This window comes from Lagopus muta, chromosome 4, assembly GCF_023343835.1.
Source record: "Lagopus muta isolate bLagMut1 chromosome 4, bLagMut1 primary, whole genome shotgun sequence".
Classification (NCBI taxonomy): Eukaryota; Metazoa; Chordata; class Aves; order Galliformes; family Phasianidae; genus Lagopus; species Lagopus muta.
The window spans coordinates 64,538,275-64,559,882 of NC_064436.1; the positions used below are offsets into that span (position 1 = coordinate 64,538,275).

General features: G+C 40.3%; 1 long non-coding RNA gene across 1 annotated transcript in view; it reads right to left on the minus strand.

The window, feature by feature from the left end:
* Window positions 1–15,921: 15,921 nt before the first annotated feature.
* Window positions 15,922–21,608, minus strand: part of LOC125692248 (uncharacterized) — a 15,464-nt gene continuing 9,777 nt past the window's right edge. Inside the window, exons 2-3 of the long non-coding RNA XR_007376541.1 lie at window positions 18,675–18,758; window positions 15,922–16,116 (exon numbers count right to left, since the gene is read on the minus strand). This is a non-coding gene — a long non-coding RNA (uncharacterized LOC125692248). The remainder of the gene's footprint in view (window positions 16,117–18,674; window positions 18,759–21,608) is intronic.

A 21,608-nucleotide genomic window follows, 5' to 3' on the forward strand; every position in this document is an offset into this window, starting at 1 on the left:
CCTTGGAAAGATTTTCTTTTCAGGTGAACATATCCTGTGCCAGCTTGCCTGCTGAACCATCAAATCTTGAGTTCAAAAATCATTCCTCACTATTCTTTATTATGTAATTTACTATATTTATTGTAACATATGGGAGCAAACATATCATATTAGTGTGAGCTTGTGTATAAAAGCATGTAAAAGCAAAGTAGCCAACCTGAGGTAAGGCATTCCTGTCATGAATCACAGGCTAGACTTCACCAAAGGCATGCATTACTGCACTAGAGGTAGGTATAGTACCAACATTATGAAAGATGATATGGTCCTCAGGGTTCACAGTGACATAAGAAATCAGAATAACACAGGTGTAACTAATGTCAGAACCACAAAGTAACAATGAGATAATTATGATCAGTACTATACAAAACCATAGGAGCATCCAGAAATTGTACCTCCCATCATGCCAGGTTGGCAGCACACACTGCCATGTATCAGGAGATGATGTCCCATGTCTCCTATTTGTGCTGTCCATCACTTCCCCACCCACCCAAAATAAACACAGGATACTTTGGGAGAAAAGTCTTCAACTCCCAGCATACCATAAGCAGGCCAGAGTGCAGCCCCTGTACAGCATCTAGGTTCTGCTTCAAGGTACATGGTTCAAGCCTGCACAGAACTGAAATCAGCAAGGCTCACATTGAAGCAGCTCTCTGGCAGACAAAGATGACACTACTCCCTGTTCACTACATTTTAACAGAAGTTGAGTTGAAAAGGTCAGTCCTTATCTTCTAGGTACCCTATGGTTTAAATCCTGGATTACCTGGAGGTCACCTAAAACTCTGAGATGAAGGTAACGGTCAAGAACTTCACTTGCTTGGGTCAAGGAAACATGTTGTGTCAAAGCAAATAACACAAGATAGAGAGCCCTCTCCTAAACTGAGGAGACACAGCAGAGTATAATCCTTGCAAGGGCTACAGACCAAAAAATTCAAAACTCACCACCTTCTGCCCAATGTAATTCTTCAGGCCTACTCAAAAATAAAACCTACCCGATACTGTGAAAAGCAAAATCAAAACAATAAGTACATGCAAACTTCAAACTTTTTTGAGGTAGGGACAACAGAGCAAAGAAATCCTTTATGGTGTAGGTAGTCATGGTATATAAGTAACACATTACACAGATTATAATTAATTATGGTAATAGGGAAAACAGGGAAAAAAGATAAGAGGGAAAAGAAAAAAGGGGAAAAAGTCAATAATCTCAGTTACAACACAGCTAGACACATTACATCAGAGGACAGCTTAGGCTTCTCTGTATTTCTCGGGGCTTTTTTTTCCACTTGAAAAGCAAACTAAATGTAACTGAAAAGAACGCATATTGCTTTCTATCTCTAGGGATCGTGTGAGAGCTCACAAGGCTGCTGAAGCCAAGTGGTGATAATATGACTCCTGGAAATGGTTCAGTTCAATTTAGAGATTTTGATTCACAATACAAAAGCATAGAGTAAAGCAGATGCTATCAGCCTGTGTTGATTAGACCGAGCGATGTGATGTCAATTATTGTATTTTTTATTTGAAGCCCACCCACTGATCTGACTAATCTGTGCTATTAGGAGCCCATGCCTGAATAATTAGACAAACTAGATTGAACATTAAGCTGAACTGACCCTTTGAAGGAGCAGAGAGTTAAGTAAGAGGACACCAACCGTTGCCTCAGATGCAGAGAGACAGCAGGGCACCCCAGCAAAACAGATTGGCAGGAATCCTAGAAAAATGGAGACCTGTCTGTTACTAGTATTCATCTGAACAGAGTGTGCTAATAAGAGTATTTGTTAACAAGCATAATTGTGCTTCACTATTTCATTACTACCTTCCCCATTACACCTCTGAGATTCCTCATGTGCAGGACAGAGCTCTGGTTGGAGTCTGACATGGGCTGAGGGATTGAGAAGATGCCATTTGTATCTTTGTGGATAGTCATCATGTGGGTCACCACTGCAACAGTTTAACTGGATGAGAATGAACATACAGATGAAGATACAGTGAAAAAATGTGGAATCGGGTCACTTCATATCTATATAAGAAATGTCAATTATGGATTAGAAACTGGGGCTACAGCCTGAGAGATGCTGCTGTGCACCCCATAGCAAAGTATACAAGGCCTTAAGTTTTAGCACTCATACAGCTGCAGAGTCCACAACAACCCAGAAACATGGAACAAAGACACTGTAAATTATCTTCATATTAATTCACACAACAACTAATATATACTCCCAAATTCAAATAACGACTTGCAGTCCATCACTGAATAGAAGCCCAGTGCTCTCGCTGAGCAACCAGAAATCCCTGAACAAAGAATCTGAGGCTGAGCTTTAGCTAAGTCTAGTTACAAATAACAGTATTCATTGCAACTATATAAAGGCAACCTGCATGTGCCTGATGTATGGAGGGCTGGCATGCAGTTGTTAAATCAAAGCAGCAGCTAGGCTGTAAAGATTTGCAATTGCACAAAAAGCACAGATAAAGAACAGTTGATTTTTCTCATTACGTAAAATGTAGACACTCCTGTCTTGACCAAAGAGGTGAGAGCATATGATTTCCTGCTACTTACAGGTCGTTTGGCTGAAAAAATACAGTCCCTTTGCAGTTCAGTCTATTGGCAATTAGATAACAAATACAGGACATGTAGATGGAGTCAAAAGCATCACTGTGTTTTACAGCCTGCTTGCACAGTAAGTCTGTAGTTTGCAAGGCGGAAAAAAATTCCTGGATAAAAAGCATGGAGCAGACGTTCACCTAGCATAAAGTAGCAAAGCCTTGTTGATTTCAACAAAGCTATGTGGATTTAGTGGCTGAGGATGCTATTCCTTACTAGTGAGTTTGAAACTCCTATAACTAACTAAGAAAACTCAATAGATGTGCTTTCTGAATTCAAGTCACATGTATTCTGGAACAATTGTGCTACCCTTCCAAATCAGGTTCCCTATACAGGAACATGCAGGTACCCTATATGACCTAAAAACAGTTGTGTTCCTTTATTAGTAGTAAGAGAGTCTGAAACACAGATTTTTCAACGTGTTACTAATTCCACATTGGATATAGAGGGAGGAACGGGTGAAAAGAAAACAAACATGTTGAAGACACAAAAGGAGGTTTGGCTCATGAAAGTTTATCTCAGCTAATAAAGAGAATAAATGGATAACAAAGTAAAGATGTCATTAGCAGTAAGGTACAGCCCTTTGTCATTAGTAGAATAATGCAGTGTGTTTTGTTGGCTTTTGGATGTTAATATGATCTTTATTCAATGCAAACAGTTAAATGGAAAAAATAAAAAATAAGAAAAGCATCCCCATGAGCTTTTTAAAGCTGCTTTCAGATGAGATTTCCTTTCCTACCAGTATCATATACATGATTATTAGCAAAAAGAATTACTAGGTTTCACAAAAAAAGAACTAAAAAAACTTCAAGACTTAAAATCACTTTCTTTGCACTACTAAAGCCTTGACACTTCAAGAATATAGATTTCTTCATGTAGGAGCACATTTACACCACAATGAATGGGACTGTTACCCACAATATTAGTCCACATTAGCCTAAAAACAACCAGTTTTATGGCAGTTTTTTTGGTTCTATCTCCTGCATTATGTCCTAGTAATCCATATTTCTGGGATTCAAGCAAACATTATAGAATCTGTAAGTCTTAACATCAGCCTATGCACTCTCTCTCTCTCCTTCATTCCTACACAGGTCAGAACTTCAACAAATATTGATCTCTTGGCAAATTGAAGATCTTAGAATTGAAAATAAAACAAATGGGACCTTCTGATATGATGGTGTATTTGAAAAGCATTCATTCCTAGAACAGATCTTAAAGTACAGGACCTCTGTGTTGGTGACTTTATGGTTTAAGAATAGTAACACAAGGTTGCTTGCCCTAGAAATACCTGATAATCCAGATCAATTTACAAAAACCAGAATCAGTATACTTCAAAACTTGCAGTAACTTTGGAAAGAGTTTTCCATCTATAATTTTCCATGTGCAGTAGATAAGTAATTGGATGTATAACGTTTGGGATGACCCACATCATTAGAATCTGGGTGGTCACCATTGCTAACTTGTGTTGCTATAAGCACTGATGTGCCCAGATTTTCCGTGTCTGTCCAGATGTAGTGTGGACCTGATTAACAGTCTGTGACAAGTAGTGTGGCTCTTCCCATTTCATCAAATGGGCTCTGAAAATGGCCACCTACCAGCTGCATGTGATTATTTCTGTGTTGGGTGTGCATTTAAAATAAAATTGTTGACGTTGTAAAGCAAAGCGATCAAATCCGCAGTGTTAGATTTAGGACTGGCTGGAGAGAAAGGAGTATGCAATCACATATTTCCTCCTGTTTTCTGCAGAAGGGAGTTGAACCAAAATAAGTTTTATTCTGGTGTTTTGCTGCTTTTTAAAATGTATTTCTGACTGTGCGCGTAGTTAAAAATTTCTTCATTCAATGTCTGAAAGCAAACATGCAGTTTTCTTAATCAAACCCCAGCAGCATCTCCAGTTCCTTTAAAGCTAGGCCAGCAGCACCCACAAGATGTCATATGTTTTAGTTTGCCAGTAAGGGAAAACATATGTTCAGCTCTAACAGGACAAACTCAGTGCATTGCACACTACTTTACATGCCTGCTGCCACTGCAAGACACCCTCTAGCACAGCCATCTTGTATTCCATGATAATTGCAACAAGGTTTTTCAAATCAATTACAATCCACATTGTCTCCTCACTGTACACAATCAACACAGAAATGCCATGTCATTTTTTTTCTCCAAGAATTCAGCTCAAGTTATATTTTAGTCATCCTTTAGCTCTACCTCAATGTTCACGTTGTCGCTGTCAAGCCAGGAAGCAGCACTGACAGCTACATCTTGAATAGCCATCTTTCACTCTCAAATAATCTAGTTTGCAATGGGTATCTTTACCTACTATTCTTCTATTTTCCATCTCATGAGCTGCCATGAAATTGACATTTAAAACTAATTGTACGGTAAAATTCTGCAGATTCCAGAAACTGTGCCTGAGATTTGTGGCAATGCAGGAGGACCAGATTCTCCCCTGTATTAGTTTTCTGTCTGCTACATAACTGTGAATGAGTGCTAAAGGGGATTATTAGGCCCCAGTGGTGAGATAGAGTGCATATAACTAATCTGCATTGCTTATCTCAAGCAGACAGTGGTCTGTCAGGACATGTCTACATGCCCTCCATGCATGTCCCTTGCCTTTATTGTGTTGCTGCCACCGTTGCTGCTGGTGGCTCTCCTCTGCTCTTATAAACAACCAATTACTGCCCCAAACAGATGTCTGTGACTATGATCAAATAATTTAGTTGGAGTGAAGAGGCCTTAAACGGGTCAATTCCATTCAGTTAGACATGGTATCTGAGCGAAGGCGAAAGGAGGCACTGCAGGGTGACCTGAACTTGTGAGTTATTGAGAGCAGGTAAACTTAGGACAGCAGATAATGAATCAGCTCTTTCCAGTCAACACCGTAAAAATACATAAAATGAAATCTGAAGAATTATTTAAATTCTACTGCAGGAAATCAAACGGGAGAGTTAACAGAAAAGGAGATTCCTTCACACAGTGAAACATTTTGTTTCATGAAAGACATGTGCTTCCTTGCTATTAACCATTAGTTTATAAAGCTAAAAAGCTATATATAGAATTAGGAAAGTAGTGAGAGAGTTTAGTGGGATATTTTTAATTAACTTTGCTACTGATGAACTGTTATCTCCAGCAAGAAAATATGATACATATGCCTTTGAAAAAGTATGATTTCTATTAAAATATTGTGCTAACTCCGTGGTTTATAGCTCGCCTGTTCAATAAATTTGTATTTAGCTATTGTCTTCCTTGGTCTGCAGGGGAAACAATGCGTATCGGGCAGATGCTCAGACATCCGAACAATTAATGTAGCTTTCAAAAAGAAAAAAAAAAAAAAGAGAGAATGGCTTTAAATCTTTTCTGCCTATGCAACCAACAACCACCCTACATGAGATCATAAAAATACACGGCTGTTTGACGGGTAGTTATGTTAAGCTATAACCATAACCAAAAGCCATGACCAAGAAGGTGAAGGAGAGAATCCTCCAATCCCCCCCTTCTGATTCAACAGTGCCTTAAACTGCAAGATTTTCCATTCTGCAATGCTGTCACCCAGCCACGCAAGCATAATTATCTGTTCTGCTATAAATTCATTGGTGACATTGTCCCACCTGTGAAGTTCCATAGAAGTACAAAAAATTCCTTTGCAAGACTCAGTCAATATCATTTCCGTAATGTCAAGTTAAGATATTTAAGTATTAAAATGCTTAGATAGGAATTAGGCCACTGAACAGTGCTACAAATGCTGGAAAATTTCTGAGGCAGCTTCACTCAGATTGCCAGAAATTTCTCAGAGATTTCTCAGACACCTCCACAAGTAGGTGAGAGACAGAGCTTTTGTTCCTCAGGCTTTGGACAAGATTTTAGGGTTTAGCTCCATAGAGCAGACATGTTGGCTGACATATAAGGAGCAGAGGGAGGAAGGATGCAAGCAGGTGATGTGAGACCTCTCTGGACCACCAACAGCTCTCAAATCTAAAAGCAGAGCTGAGTCCCATAGGTTTCTCACAGTTACTGTAAAGATAGGTACAGCAGAAGGGAAAAGGTTCTTGGAAGAGCAGAAACTGAAGCAGCAGGTGTCCCCTGCATGTGAGCTGTGGATAAAATCAGAGGTGAACAGACAGAGCATGGGGTGAATCCAGAAATTATGAAAGACTGGATTATTCATATGCAGATGGGATAGAGAGAGTTACAGAATTGAAAAGGGAGGGCTGAAAAGAAGACAAAAGGCAAATGCATCTTTGGGACTGATGCAGAATTGCTGGAGAAAAATTCCCAAGGTTGACCTCCAAATTGAAGGCTGAGTTTGGCACACTAATGAAATCATTTCATGGGTTTTTATCAAGAAATAAATTTAAATAGGTTTAAAATTTAAACAGAGACTGAGTGTGGCTTACCAGAAGGAACCTAAGCCACAGGGATAAGGAGGAACTTCACCTGAAGTCGCAGAGAAAACTGAACCTGGTCCAGTTTATGGTTAATCTGGTTAATCTCATGAGAGCTGAGGAATTGCACTTAGCTTTATGCATCTGGAATGGGGAATTGTATCTGGAAATATATATGATCCTAGCATAGGTTTGAAAATCAGCAATAATGAGTAAATATCTGGTAACCATAGGCTTTATGCTGCAACACAATGCAGTTACCACTTACTAGCTGCCTAAAAATGTTCATCTAGAAAAGCATACTCAGATACATCCACACAAATATCAGGAATTCCAGTTCGTAACTACAGTTTCTACGAATAAACCCTGATCACATATGGTTTGTATTTAGGTTGTACAGACTGTCTACACATCCTGCTTTTTGTACTTGCACATCTTTGCTCTATAAATTTAAGACTTACTCTTTCCTTAGAAATCAATTTCTCCTGAACTACCAGTTGCTTTTATTTCTTCATCTGCTAATTCTGACTTATTGGGGAACACTCATTCATCATATCTGCAATTCAAAATAGTGGCACCACCCATCCTTCCTCCATGTTATCACATGGAAAACAAGCTTAACTACTTATTCTTCTTAGGCATTTAGATTTTCTGTATTGAAAATGACCTGATAGGCCACAGAAATAGAAAATACCATAAAATTGAATAGATAGAAAAGAAACAGAAGAAATCATGAACACTGAAAAGATCCTATACCCAAAGAGTTTTCCCACATCCTGAAGCAGTGCCACAGCTCTCAGCTCAGAAATGCACCCTCTGTCTCCTTCTGTCCAAATCCACACTACTTCTGAACATTTAAGGAAGTAACTTCAGCAGAACAACACAATATTTAAACAAAAAAACGACTTTGCCACGTGCCTGGTGCTGTCCTCCATTGGCCTTCTTGGCTAAAACTTCGGATCACTATTAGTCACATAAAGTTATTGAAACACAGAGTTGGTGGCCCAGAGGATGACCCAACTGAAAAAAATGTGATGTATTCTGAAGTTCAGAAAGCTTCAACCGAAGCAGAACCAGAAATAAGAAATCTTTCTTTAGGGAGGGAAGATTTAGGTTGGATGTCAGGGGGAAGTTCTTTACAGAGAGAGTGGTGAGGTGCTGGAACAGCTGCCCAGAGAGGTTGTGGATGCCCCGTCCCTAGAAGTGTTCAAGGCCAGATTGGATGGGGCCCTGGGCAGCCTGGTCTAGTATTAAATGTGGAGGTTGGTGGCCCTACATGTGGCAGGGGGTTGGAGATTCATGATCCTTGAGGCCCCTTCCAACCCTGGCCATTCTGTGATTTTTTCTGTGCCATGATTTGAAGGAAAATAAAGAAAACCTTTGTATGTGCCAGCAGCTCCTAAGCAGTTCCTAAGCTGGTGTGCTGTCACTGAGCCAACTTCTGCCACGTCTTCTGCACGGATTGCAAACGGTAATGACAGCTAAACTGCTTGTCCTGGGGCTCACCTTAAAGCTCTCCTGCAGAGTCCCCCACAAGCACAGAGTTCCCACAGATCACAGCCAAATTACAGCTTCATTGCAGTGATTTGCAGCTCCATTATTTTTTCCATACTGCTAATACCACACACTTACACATTGCCTGGCCAAGATGTTTGAAAGACCAATTCTGTCTTTAACAACTGTTCCCAGCTTTCCTTTGTGTTAAAGCTTTGGCTTCATGTTAAAACCCTGACTTTTATTACAACCAGCCTCTGCATACACCCACCTGCTGGATTGCTCCTGGGTTACTCAAGTAGAGTTTTATAGAGATCAATGCCAACAAGAATATGGGCTTATTTTTCTTCATGGCACAGATGAGACCTGAAGAACAGTTCACAGCAAGCACTGGAATTTGGCTGTTTGGGCACTTCTGGCCACAGGTATCAAGCATTCATTAAAAAGTATTTAAGTGAGAGAATATACTAGGAGAAATGCTACGTTTTCATAAGGCAATTTATGCCAAGTCACAGAGCCAACATGGTTGGTTTCAGCCATAGGCTCAAAAAATACCCATGAATTACCAAATAGCACAAGCAGAACAAACTGATTGCTGCTGCTGCAACCACCATAAATCCAGCTTGGGGTTAGTCCAGAATGGGTGGGAACATACCCCAGGAAAGTAGCACTTATTCATCCCCAGAAGTTTTTCAGTTTAACACCCAGGTAGGTAGATCCTCAACCCAAACACCACTTTAAATCCCCCTTGTGCCACTATGTACATGGTTTAGCTGCTGGTTTACTTTGAATAAATAATTAACATTGGCTTCAGTTTGAAAGAGGTAGAAACCACTCAATGTGCATTTGGCAGTGAAAAAAAATAAATAAATCTTCAGAACAGATGTGGCCACTGTTCTGGTTGGGATATTTCTAAAATATTAAACAATCCTTTTTCTGATATAAATAACAGAAGCATAATTGAATTAATATTGACCGATAGTAATTGTTCCTTGTTCCTCAAGTCTGCCTTTTATTAGTGGGAGGAGTGGTGGAGGTTATTGCCTCTTTAAAAAAAATCCTCAGGCCCTGAAGCACCTTTTCTGCCTTATTATTATTGTAATAATGAGGGCAACTGATTTAATCTCTCCTTACACAAAACTGCAGCACAGCGATGGCTAAATAAACAGCCAAAGTCCTTTTGTCCCTGTGGGCTGTTTCTCGGTAATTAAAATCAATAGGATATTTCTCGGAGGATCTCTTTAACCTCATAGAGCTACAGTGTTCTGAGCAGGCAATGTAAAACAAACAAATGAACTCGCAGTCCTTGTGGAGGAAAAAAAAAATACAAGCAACACATTATTTTATTAGGATAATACTGTTTTTGGAGGGGAATCGGGCAAGAAGTAGTATTTAATCCTTTATTTATTTATTTTTAATTCCTTTTCCTTCTATTTCCTCCCATTTCTTAAAAAACAAAGCTATTCTGGCAGCATCCTTTATTCCCAGAGGTCATGTGAGCTGAAATAGTCCATTGATCTTCCTTCTTTAGGAAAAGGAATCGGCAACAGAGGGAAAACAAACATCACCCACTTGAGACTTGTGACAGCTCAGGATCTCTCAGTATAAGGTACTGCACATCTAAGGTTGAAGAGGAAAACAGCCAAAGTGTTTCACCACTGCTGATGCATGCAGTTGCAGCTAAGCTGCAGGGACATCACTGGGCTGACATCACCCACCTGATGGCAGGTATCATAGGCACCACTTCCAGGGAGGTATGATCCTGTGACCAGCACACAACAATCAGGAAAAAAAGGATTTACACTGCAACTCTGAGGAATACTGAATCCTGAGGTGTTAATCGATGCAGGGTGGAGCAATTAAACCACATGGAAGATGGCAAGAGGGGACCCTATTCTGGTCTATACAAGCATTTTGACTTTAAAAACATAACACTGCTTCTCAGTGCTTCTGTAGGACAAAACTGTCTGGTGAACCCTTGCCAACACAGGGTGGGGTGAGCTTAGCCCCAGGAGCAGCATCTCCTTTCTGACTGTCAGCACCCACAGGCTGCTCTTTGCCCATAGAGGGATACGAAGGCACTTGAGCAAGTCCTGGACCTAAGCTAAAAGGCATTATCATCAGCTCACAGCAGCAGGGAATCCATCCCCATTAGCTGCCTTTCAGTCCCGACACACTGCCACTCTAAGCAACAAAAGCCCAAACACACATGCAAGGAAGCAGCAGTTAAAATGAGAGGGATTTTAGACAGAAGCAATTATACTTTGTTAGACAGATGCCCAGGAATGGGTGGGGAGAGTCAATCTTACGCTCTGGTAGTTTTACAAGGTGTTTCCAAAGGTACAAAAGCAATATAGTAAGTGCTGTAAGAGGGAAACCAAGCATCAAGCTACTCTCATTGTGTCTCTGCTCTGGGATCTGGTTTTACATGTTGACAACTCTGGTACAGGCTACAGCCAAGATACATTGCTATGGTACAAGCAGAGAGGAAGTATTTCAGTGCTTGGGCACAATGAAAAGAAAACCCCTTTGCCTGGACTTCTAGCAATGCAGATGTCAATGCTTTAGCCACCAGGAAGGACATGGTCAAGCAAAAGGAAGACCTGAGACACGCACTACATGTGCCACCATACATTACATGGTCTATCTGGGTACTCCCAAGTCTAGCCAATGCTTGTGGTTAGCTGATTCTTCCACTTAGGAAGCTGCTTCCAATTTCTCATATTTTTTGCAAATTTAATCCTATGTACTGGATTTTTCTCAGGTTTGAGCTCCTGGTAAGCATACTCTGGACAGTTTCAGCCAAAATGGTTCATCTCTTTCTAAAGAAAAAAAATGTTAAAAAAAATAAAAGTCACTGTTTAATGCCTTTCACTTGCTGGAAAATCCTTACTTTGAGCAGCAGTAACACCTTTACCAGCAATCTGCCATTTGCAGGTAAGATGACTTGCAAGAAAAGGAGCCATAACCACTAAAATCTGTCAGCCTTAGAGCTGTGGAAAAAATATCTTGGTGTTCACCTGCACAGTAAAGGTTTCCTTAGATTTTACAAGCTCCTTGAAAATGCAATGGTGTCTATAAAAGAAGAAAGCATTGAGATGCCCACAATGCAGAGAACCTGGGCTTTAGGGTATCATGCAACAGCACCAAATCTGTCCAGCTCTCCAAAAACAGGGTCAGCTACAGCTATTCTGTCCCTAACAGATGGCTCTCTGACCTCCCTAGGCAATGCATTCAATCACTCACTATTCTAACCTTTGAGTTTTCTTAACATTCTACATTAGACCATAGTTTGAATCCAGGGAGTTGCTGACAACACCAGGGACACAAGAGAAATCTTTCCCACAACAGGAGGCATTTATATGTTCAAATATGTAAAAAAAAATTAAACTATACTCAGGTTACTTAACTCAGAGCAATACTTTTATACATAATATTTAGAAAAATTATATTTAAATCATTAGTTTGTTTTTTCTCTTACCAATAGGTCTATCTCTGAATGGAAGTTCTCTGCTGAAGTCCATATGCCAGTTAAGCATTTAGATGCACTCAGTAAAGTGCTTTTCCGTCCTAGAAATAGGTTTTGAAAGATTGCTTTTATCCAAGCCTTTACATTAGTGACCACCTTAAATCCTCAGGAAGGTGAAGATATCCTTTTACTAAAGCACATAGGAATTCCATAGGGATCACAGAGATTTTTTTTTCTCCTCTTAATTTTCTACAAATTTTAGCACACTACACAACCAAAATCTAAAGAACTGATTTCAACTGAAAGTGATAAGCAGCACAAGTCATCGATGCCTTTTTGTTTTTAAAGAAACAAAAAAGTTTGTTTGAAATGGTCTCTTCTGCTTTTCTATCTCCGTGGATATTTCTAGTGCTGCAGATTATATTACAGTTTCATATAAGGTTTCTTGTACTCTGCAAAGCATTTTATTACACAGTTAAGGGAATGATGCTTAAGCAGTTCAAAATTCTTCCCTGAAAATGAGTTTGTGTATCCCTATTTTCATTATTCACCGTGCAAAAAATCCTGTCAATAGATTATTTTTGTGAATATGTATTGAAGTCTTCATCTTCTGGCTACGCAATTGGGGAAAAGAAATATTTTACACATTTGAAACTGGAACAATACTGAAGGAATTACATAGAAGCTGATTAAAGATAATGAAATTCTTATGAATAAAATTGTATCTTGCTTAAGTCAACACATCTTACAGACAGTCATAGGTTAAGTACGCAGAAAGCTGGTGTTTCTGGTTTCAACTAAGAGAAGCTCTCTCTTCTTGATAATTTGCCCAAGAAGGGAGATGTGCTGGATTCCTATTCCTTTTTTCATATAAAGAAATCAGTTGATTGTGTTTATACCGTGCTGTTCTCAGTACATAACATCAATTCCCCTGGTTTGAGATATTTGAAGAAAACATACTTAGATGAATGCAGATAGCTTGGGAACAGATATAGGGATCCACTCACTGCCTTCAGACAAGTGGTGGTTGTTTTTTTTTTTGTTTGTTTGTTTGTTTGGTTTTTTTTTGTTTTTTTGTTTTTTTGTTGTTTTTTTTTTTTTTTGTGGGATTTTTTAGTTATTTTGAAGAAATCATCTGCTGACCATAGAATGGTTTGGGCTGGAAAGGATCATCCAGTTCAACCGTGCTGTAGTCAAAGATATCTCCCTCTAGACCAGGTTGCTCAAAGCCCCATCCATCCTGGCACTGCCCAGCTCCAGGGAGGGGGCATCCACAATCTATTCCAGTGTTTCACCAACCCCTTCAGTAAAGAATTTCTTTCTAATATCTAGTCTAGATCTACCCTAACCCCATTTAAAACCATTTCTCCTTGTCCTGTCACTATACACCCTTATAAAAAGACCTTCCACAGGTTTTCTGTAGGCCCCCCAGTGGACTATTTTGGACTAAAAATATATGGATAAACTTTGTTCTAGGCAATAGCTGTGAAGTGGACTCCTATATTCATTTTTGGAAGGACAAGTGGAGCATTACTTGTTGTCTCTTCTATTGGTAGAAGATTGCAGTATTGCATAGAGGGCAGACTGAGCTCATAAGAGAAACTACAGCCCTTTCCAAAGTCATGACTTTCTGGAATCGCGTGCTTTAAAGCTTTCACTTTAACCAAGGTCCCTCACACCTCAAGTTTGAATATCAGCTTTTATTATTGATCATGATAAAGCCCTTTTCAGATAATTTCATTGTCTGGAGAACACTGAGAAGTGTTGAAAATGAATGACATCTTCATATTATACAGCAATTGCACTTTTTAAAACATTAGATATTATATTCTACAAATAAGCAAATGATCTCAAGCATCACTGCAGCCATTAAACTTGCCCTTTACAGGAGTTCCAAAACAGCATGCCAAGAACCCTGCTGGCATGACCTGCCAAAAAACACAGAACTAAAACCTTCATGTCATCAACTTTGGTCCTGCTGTGCTCTGCCACTCATGAGTTATCTGGACATTTCAATCTCATGAGAGTCAATGGTTTGTCTGACTTGAAGTCACATATAGTCTCCACACCTACAGATGTTCACAGGACATTCTGTGTATTATGCACAGAGCTCCTGTACAGGAGTGGATATATCAGACCACCAGAAGAAAAGAGACAGAATACTAAAATTAAAAACAATTAAAAAGAAAAATGATGACAAGAGTTTGCTGCCTGTGTTCAGGGCAAACCCAAAACCACTCCACAGAGAACACAGTGGATTAAATTGCTAACAGCTCAGAACTCCCCATAGGTTTGAGCCAGCAGTGACATGTTACACGCACTGCCAAGAACTGCAAGTAACTGTGAAAGGCAGTGGAAAGAGTCAGGCCTCAAAGCTTTGAAAGAGTTACTCCTAGCATATCCTGGTGCAAATGGGGACTGAGTCCACTAAGCAAAGTAAGAAAACTCTGCACTGAGCTGTCTCCATATCTACCTCTGTAAGTCCTTAAAGACAGCATTAGCTCAAGCATCTGTATAATCACATGGGTTTTATGGAGTATCCTGTGTTCCTTGTTTAACACTGTATTTCTATATTTAAACAGTACTTCCTTTTCTAGATCACCAGTAGGGTGGTAACACATTTTTCAACCTGAATTTCTGCAGGACAAGAAATTTCACCCAAAAGAACCTCACTCCCTAAACTGCCTTTCACAGCCTCTCATGGCTTTTCAGACTTAATTTTCTATAGATTGCTTACCCATTCAAGAGGAGAAACTTGAATGCTCTCAGCCTGCAGAGCTATAGCCTGCAAAAAAATGTCAGGATCGTTCACCACAGCCCCTGAATGCAAGCTTAACTGCAAGTGGCTGCTTTTAGCACATCAATGTGAATTACTTGACTGCGAAACTAAGCAGCAATTAAACACCTCACCACTAAGCGGAAATGAGAAATTTACTGTTTGGTCTTCAGATAAGCTACAGCCTCCTGTGAGCTACTGTTATCAAACCCCAGGGAGGATCAGTTAGAGTCAGAATACTGTCAGTCTGTGGGCAAAAGGGGAAATATTTCTAATGAAACAGAAGTCAATTTTTATCATTCTCCCCTTGTGGTCTCCCTTGACTGCTAATAGCAAGGACTATGAGAAGGGAAAGGTGTTGAAGTTTAACTGAGATTACACCTGGAAGCAACTGTGTTGTACTGCTCAGTTGTAGTTAAGGGAATGGGTGAGCACGATCACCCAGCTTGGCCCTCTCCATTTCAGCAGTCACATTAATTTGGGACAGAGAAGCAAATGGTACTGCTTGCACACACTGTAGGCAACAAAAGAGAAACAGCCCTCCTCAGAAATATCATAAATGCCGAACACCACACTCTTCTGTTCACATAGACTTTGGGTTTATTTTTAAGCATCACTGACAACTGATGGCATGGAACTCCTTCAAACCAGAAGAAATGCCCATACTGAAAGTTCGGTTAGGTGGCATAGCACGTGCCTGCTCTGCCTTAAAATCTCTGATATTTATTTCAGGAGCTGCCTATAGCTAATTTCATGATGCTCTTTAATGAAATGTGAATTTAAGAACTACAAGGTTCAGCAATTTTCTGTTAGTCCTTGTCTATCTATCTATCAGTATTCAGAATCTCAGTGAAGACGGTAATATATTGCTTTAAGTGCCAACAACTATTTGATACTATCACACCTTCTCCTTGATTCATTTCTTACTGTTCTCTTGCTGCTTTTGATCCAAAACCTGCTAATCTCAACATAGTTCGAGCCAGGCTGGGAAAGGGACACCCATGGGAGAACTCTAGTGCCCATTTCTACCCCCTTGCGTGTTCTGTGTCCCATGCCTCTCTTTTGTTATCTTGGCCTTTGATGGCCATGGTGGGAAGTACCGCCTTCCAATTCATGTCACCAAAGAGGAATTAAATGGTATTTGACAGACTCTTGCATGGACATCCGATGATAAAGCATGCATCTCCTTTAATACATTCTCGAGAGAATAAACCTTAATGTTCACTGTGGTCCAGGTGCTGATAGCAACCAATCTTTCTTCCCCTGACCATGGTCAGTTGGGCCCTTGCCTGGGCTGGAAGGAGTCAATGCAAACTTATCTGCTGCCTTCTTCTCCTAGATGGTTGACATCTAGTGAGACCACCTACAGGGGCAAACAGCATGGGAGTTACTGAAATCACACAGAGCTAAACAACAGAGAAATAGACAATCTTACGTGCTGAGAAAGTAATTTGTGATGTTTCTCCACCTGCCATTCACATGCATACACATTACATATGTGATCTCAAAGGCTATTTGTCAGACAAGGAAATGAATTAGTGCAGATTCCTCACAGTCACTTCGGATGAATTTAAAGCCTTGCAGAGTATGCTAGTTTTAACAGCAGTGCTTAGGTCCCTCTAAGTTTTGGTTGGTGATACTTGCCCTTTATTTTGATTAACAGGTAATGAGGAGTCTATGTTTTGTTTTGCTAACCTGCATCTTTGATATATCTCCAGTTCCGCGCTCAGAAGGAGGTGCTTATTTACATTTTTATAATAAAAGCCACACATAGCTATGCAGTCAGAGAATGATTCCACACCAAAGAGCATGACATTATAGTAGCAAAATTGCTAAACAGTTACAAATCTGTGCTCCGTTACATGCATTATCTATTTGTTAACTTGAGCAGAATGCCTAGAAAATAGTAGATACTGCTGTCAGAAATGTAAGGGAGATATCTGTGAGGTAGAGATGATCTTACAGTCAAGGTGTAGGTCCAGTGATCAAGAGAGTAACAGCACAGCTTCACATGACAGACACAGTGACCTCAGAGAGCTGTCAGGCATCCCATGCCCACAACCAGAAGCAAGACATCATTTTTTGCAGGTGTTGTTTCAACTGGATAACCAGATAAAAATGGGGTGGTTGGTTGGTTCTTCCACCTCCCCTCCCCTCCCCTTCCCACCTCCACCTTTTGGCTTCACATCAGATCACGCTGCTGCAGGGAAAGTGACAACACCTTATGACTGGAGATGGCAAAAGCAGCATTTCACAACTTACTTAGGTGAGTTGTCACATAAGGCCACTTGCCCTTCAGCTCCTGAGTGGGTGTTTGTTATGGATGAGAGAAGGGCACTTGGACTTCCCATCTGCTACATGCAGCCGTGCATGTACAACCTATTTTATTTGTGAACAGAGCTACAGGAAACTTGGGAGTCATCTCCCCAGGCATAAGATGGAGGAATATTCTTTCCCATTCTTTGACCAACTTAGCAGTGAAACTGGAAGTACTTCAAGTCAATAGCTCATAAATTCTGTTTGTACAATGACTGGCATGAGAAGTCCATCTCATTTACTTGTATCAATGTCAAACACCTTGAGCCAGCTTAAAAAGCTAACTATGCTACTCAGAAACAGACACAGCAAAGATGTGGGCCATGACAGCTAATGCATTTCTGGGCAGTTTTGAGCCAGTACTGCATGGAATTGTAAATTCTGAGGGTGACAGTCTAAAAATATGATAGCATATTCTATTTTTATTAAGGAATTTACAGCCCTTCATGTTTTTATGCAAGTGACTTCAGTGCAACAGTTTAGTTGCTCAAATATCCAAATTCTGCACTAAATAGCTTCCTAATTTTCCTGTGCATCAGCATCAAGCCTTTGATTTTACACAAGCTCTGCAGGAAACAGGAGTTACCTCTAAGACCTACAATGTAAATGCTGGCATGTGAGATAAATCTCAGTATCTCTGTATTGCCAGCACCTGTTTCTCTCTTTTTTGGGATATGTTGCATCTGAATTATTTTAGACAACTATATTAAGATAATTCATACCTTACAAGTCCCCATGTTTTCCCCTCCAGCCAACATGGAAGCCACGGGTGACAAAACCACACGTCTCTATCTCTGGACAAAGTTATTCTGTTCCATGTATCCAACTAAAACAGCCTGAATTTTAACTTTCACACACCAAATATCCTCATATCAGTGTATGCAAACAATAAGTATTGTAAGTTAGGCCATGTCTCCTAAGAAGTCAGCCAGCCATGACACAAATGCATCCCTCCCTCCAAATAAGAGGGTTGATCCCCCTTATTTTTCCACAGCAAGATATAACACACCAATATTCAGCATCTTAAAGCAAATTCTAATTTCAATAATAGAGTACCCAGACCTTGAGTCCAATCTCCATAGGTATACAAAATCTTGAATTCCAGTTCACAGGGTGCCGAGCACTTCACAGGATTAGCAACAGCTGTGAACTTTCCAACTGCATGACTGGACCATAATGGTTTTTTTTGTCGTTGAAGATACTGTGTATCAAATATATTACAACAACCTGGAATATCTAGGTCCAAATTCCAGCTGAACTGCTAATCTTGTTCAACTAAGTTCATTTGAACCTCTGTAGCCTAAACTCCATTTGAAGACCACCTAAGTCAAAAGCATCAACATTAAAAAAGAAAAAGAAAAAACACAACTGAAAAATGCATTTTCCTTGACAGGCAATAAAGGAATTCATATACCATAAGCACTACTTCCACCTCCAGGTCAACTCTTTCTTGGTAAACCAAAGAAAATACAGCCATGCATTCAGAGCTGCCCTCACCCTGCACAGTATGTGGAAAAGCACCCCATGAGTTCAACACCCTGAAGCCTAGGAGACTTTTTCTCTTTGTGTCCATTAACTTAGAGAAAATGGAAAAAATAGACTTACAGCCCAGCAGGTCCTCATAGCCAGGGTTTTCTTCAGTATTTCTTCAGACTTCATCACCCCCCCCTTCACAGTCAGGCAGCCAACCTCAAAAGAAGGGGAGATGAAAGACTCAGCTCCTGATTTAAAATCATTTCAGGCTGAGGTTTTGCCAGAGGAATCGCAGCTGTGACATGCCCACCACTCTAACCATGGTGAATGAATCTAGCCACGAATCGTTAAGCTCCCCAAGCATCCAGTTTTCTCAGCCTGCTACTAATCACTCAGAAATCTAGCTCTCCGGACTATTTGTCATAAGAAATTGCTCCAATTCAAAAAGATGATCTGGAAGTTTAATATTAATCAAAACAGGGCATGTACCAGCAGAGATGCAGTTTAAATGTAAGTGTGAGATAAAGGAAAATAATTGCAGTCACCAAATTCCACACTGACACAAGAAAAATGCCTCACTGATGTCAAGGCAAAGCAGAGGCATTAACAAGCTGCTTCATCCTAGCCACAGTGGGGCTGGAGCTTGTGCAGAAATGGAGTTTAATGCATTTTTTCTATCCAAAAATGTTGCTGGTTCAGGAAGAGCAGCATACGCATTTCCTGGGATTATAAGAGGGCTGCAGCCAGAAGCTGGGAAAGTGACCACTACAGAGTATTTTATCTGACACAGATTAGATTTATCAGTTTGAGTTGTTACCTAGGCTACAGTAAGAAATGGGAATTCAAGGGACATTAGTCTTCTCCTAAGGCAGCTATCCTGAGCAGGTTAAGTAAAACATCTTCAGAGCTAGGAGATTGGAGCAGCACCCAGCTGTGGCAGAAGCAAGGAAGTAGCAGCACAGTGCTGAGCTGGGAAGCAGCATCCTTAATTTGCAGTCTGGTAGTACCTGCAGCTCCATTCTTTGGAAGACCAACACCTGTTTGCAGCCAAACCCGCTCAGCTCATCTCTAGTTAATTAAGTTCTGTTTTAAAGCCAATAGCAGTATTTGGAGCTCTGCACTTGTCCTCTAGTGTCAAAAAAATGATACATGTGTTAATATCCCATCCTTTTTAGGCTCTGAAAAGCAAACTGACCTCATGGAACAGTCATTAGTTGTTTTTTTTAATTAACTGCTCCACACTTTTCCCCCAGATCTTGCAACAACTTGCAGAAATGATGAAGCAAAGCTGCTCAGCAATAAGCTGCAGGAGTTTTGTCATATGCCAGAACAACTTTTGTTCTCACAGGCATTTGTCATGAGGCTGTCTCCCTTATACCCGTACCAAATCTACATCAAATGGAGTTTTTAAAACAATATAATGAGTACTCACCATTAAATTCCCATCTTCATTAGTATCTCATTTAACTGCTGAATTTATATCCCCAAGCATCTTTAATTTATTGATTGGTTCTAGGAGGGTTTTTCTCTTGCATTATTTTCCTTTCCATTTAGCATCAATTAATGGAATCTCAGCAATAATTTGTATTTGGGTTTTGAAATAATGAGTTACAGATGTTTAAATGATTTAACTAAGCCTCCACCTGTGATTGCTTAGGCAAAATTTCAAAAGTCAAGTCTCTGCCAAGACACAGACACCTTTATGTAAAGTCACATGAGAGCACCGAGTGCAAAACTGTGACCCTGCCTCTTTCTGTCCATGGCATTAGATGGAGCTGGTCACACAGCTGCAATCCATGGGCTGCTGGGGGACCAAGCTCTGCTTCCGACACATTTTGGGCATCACACAAGCCAATATCAGTGGCATCTTGCCCTTCCTGTGGCTCAGTTCAAGGCATACTCCTTATGTGCTATGCTTCTGAGAAGATGACACTTGAAAGACCCTGGAAAGGCTCTACAGACAAAATATGGGAAGTTGCACAGAGAAAGGAAATAACTGTCCAGACCCCCAGCAGTGCCAGGAACTGAGGTTGGAAACATGCTCACAGTGTAGCTTTCTCTGCTGCTGCAGTTAACTATGTTCTCTCAAAAAGGCAGGATAAAGTTTTCCATCTGTTTCACAGGCAATATCAGGCCACAGACAGAGCAAAGGGGGTAAATCTCAGCAAGAATCCACATACCACAAAGGACAGAAGGAGAAACATGTTGGAAGTAAGATGTAAAGAGCCTGGGAAGAGGTTAAGATTAATTAATACTTTATAATAACTGAACTCATGCCCCGCAGTACAAGGAACTGCTCACTCCTCATTAGAGCCAGCAGGTGTTCTATTTTCTTCCTGACCACTAGCTCAGCACCTGCAGAGAATGGAGCAAATAGCTTGGTACACCCCTTATTACAGCCACCTGGCAATGCCTCCTACTAGTGCCATCAGAAAGGAGCTGCCTCAGATGTGGGAAGCATCACTCACTGTAAATGTTCTGCCTGTTCGGGACCAGAGGTTGCTTTGAGTCAGAATTTATGTTAAGGCATGAGTTGCACCCAACTGAAAGAATTAGTAGACTTTCAGTCATAGCCACAAAACCTTAATAATTGCAACAAAAGAAAAAACAAAGCCACACAGTTGCCCGCTGACAACCTTACCAGGCAACTTTGCAAAGCTTGACTTGTTAACACTACAGAGACCACCTTTTGGGGTTAGATATGACCCCTGAAAAAGAATATGTCAAAGTGCTGCAGCGGCCTGGGACTTCCCCATTTCAAATTCACAAATCACAAGGAGCTGTCAAAAATGAAGAAATGCTCAGCAGGCCCTAAGGCAGCAAACCAAACCTCACTCCCTAGCAAGAGTAGTAAGGATTATTCTTTAAGTGACAGTGGCTAGATGGAGGAGGAAAAAAAATACCGGAAAGTATTTTGATGAGTTTCTATAAACTTGAAAAATCCTATCATTGGCTATAAAGTCACTGAGGAGATTGTGAATGGTGATTGTGCAGCTCTACAAGGTAATTTATCTCCCTGACCAGTACTTCGTAAACTGTCTATTGAACTGCCCTCTGTTAAAACCA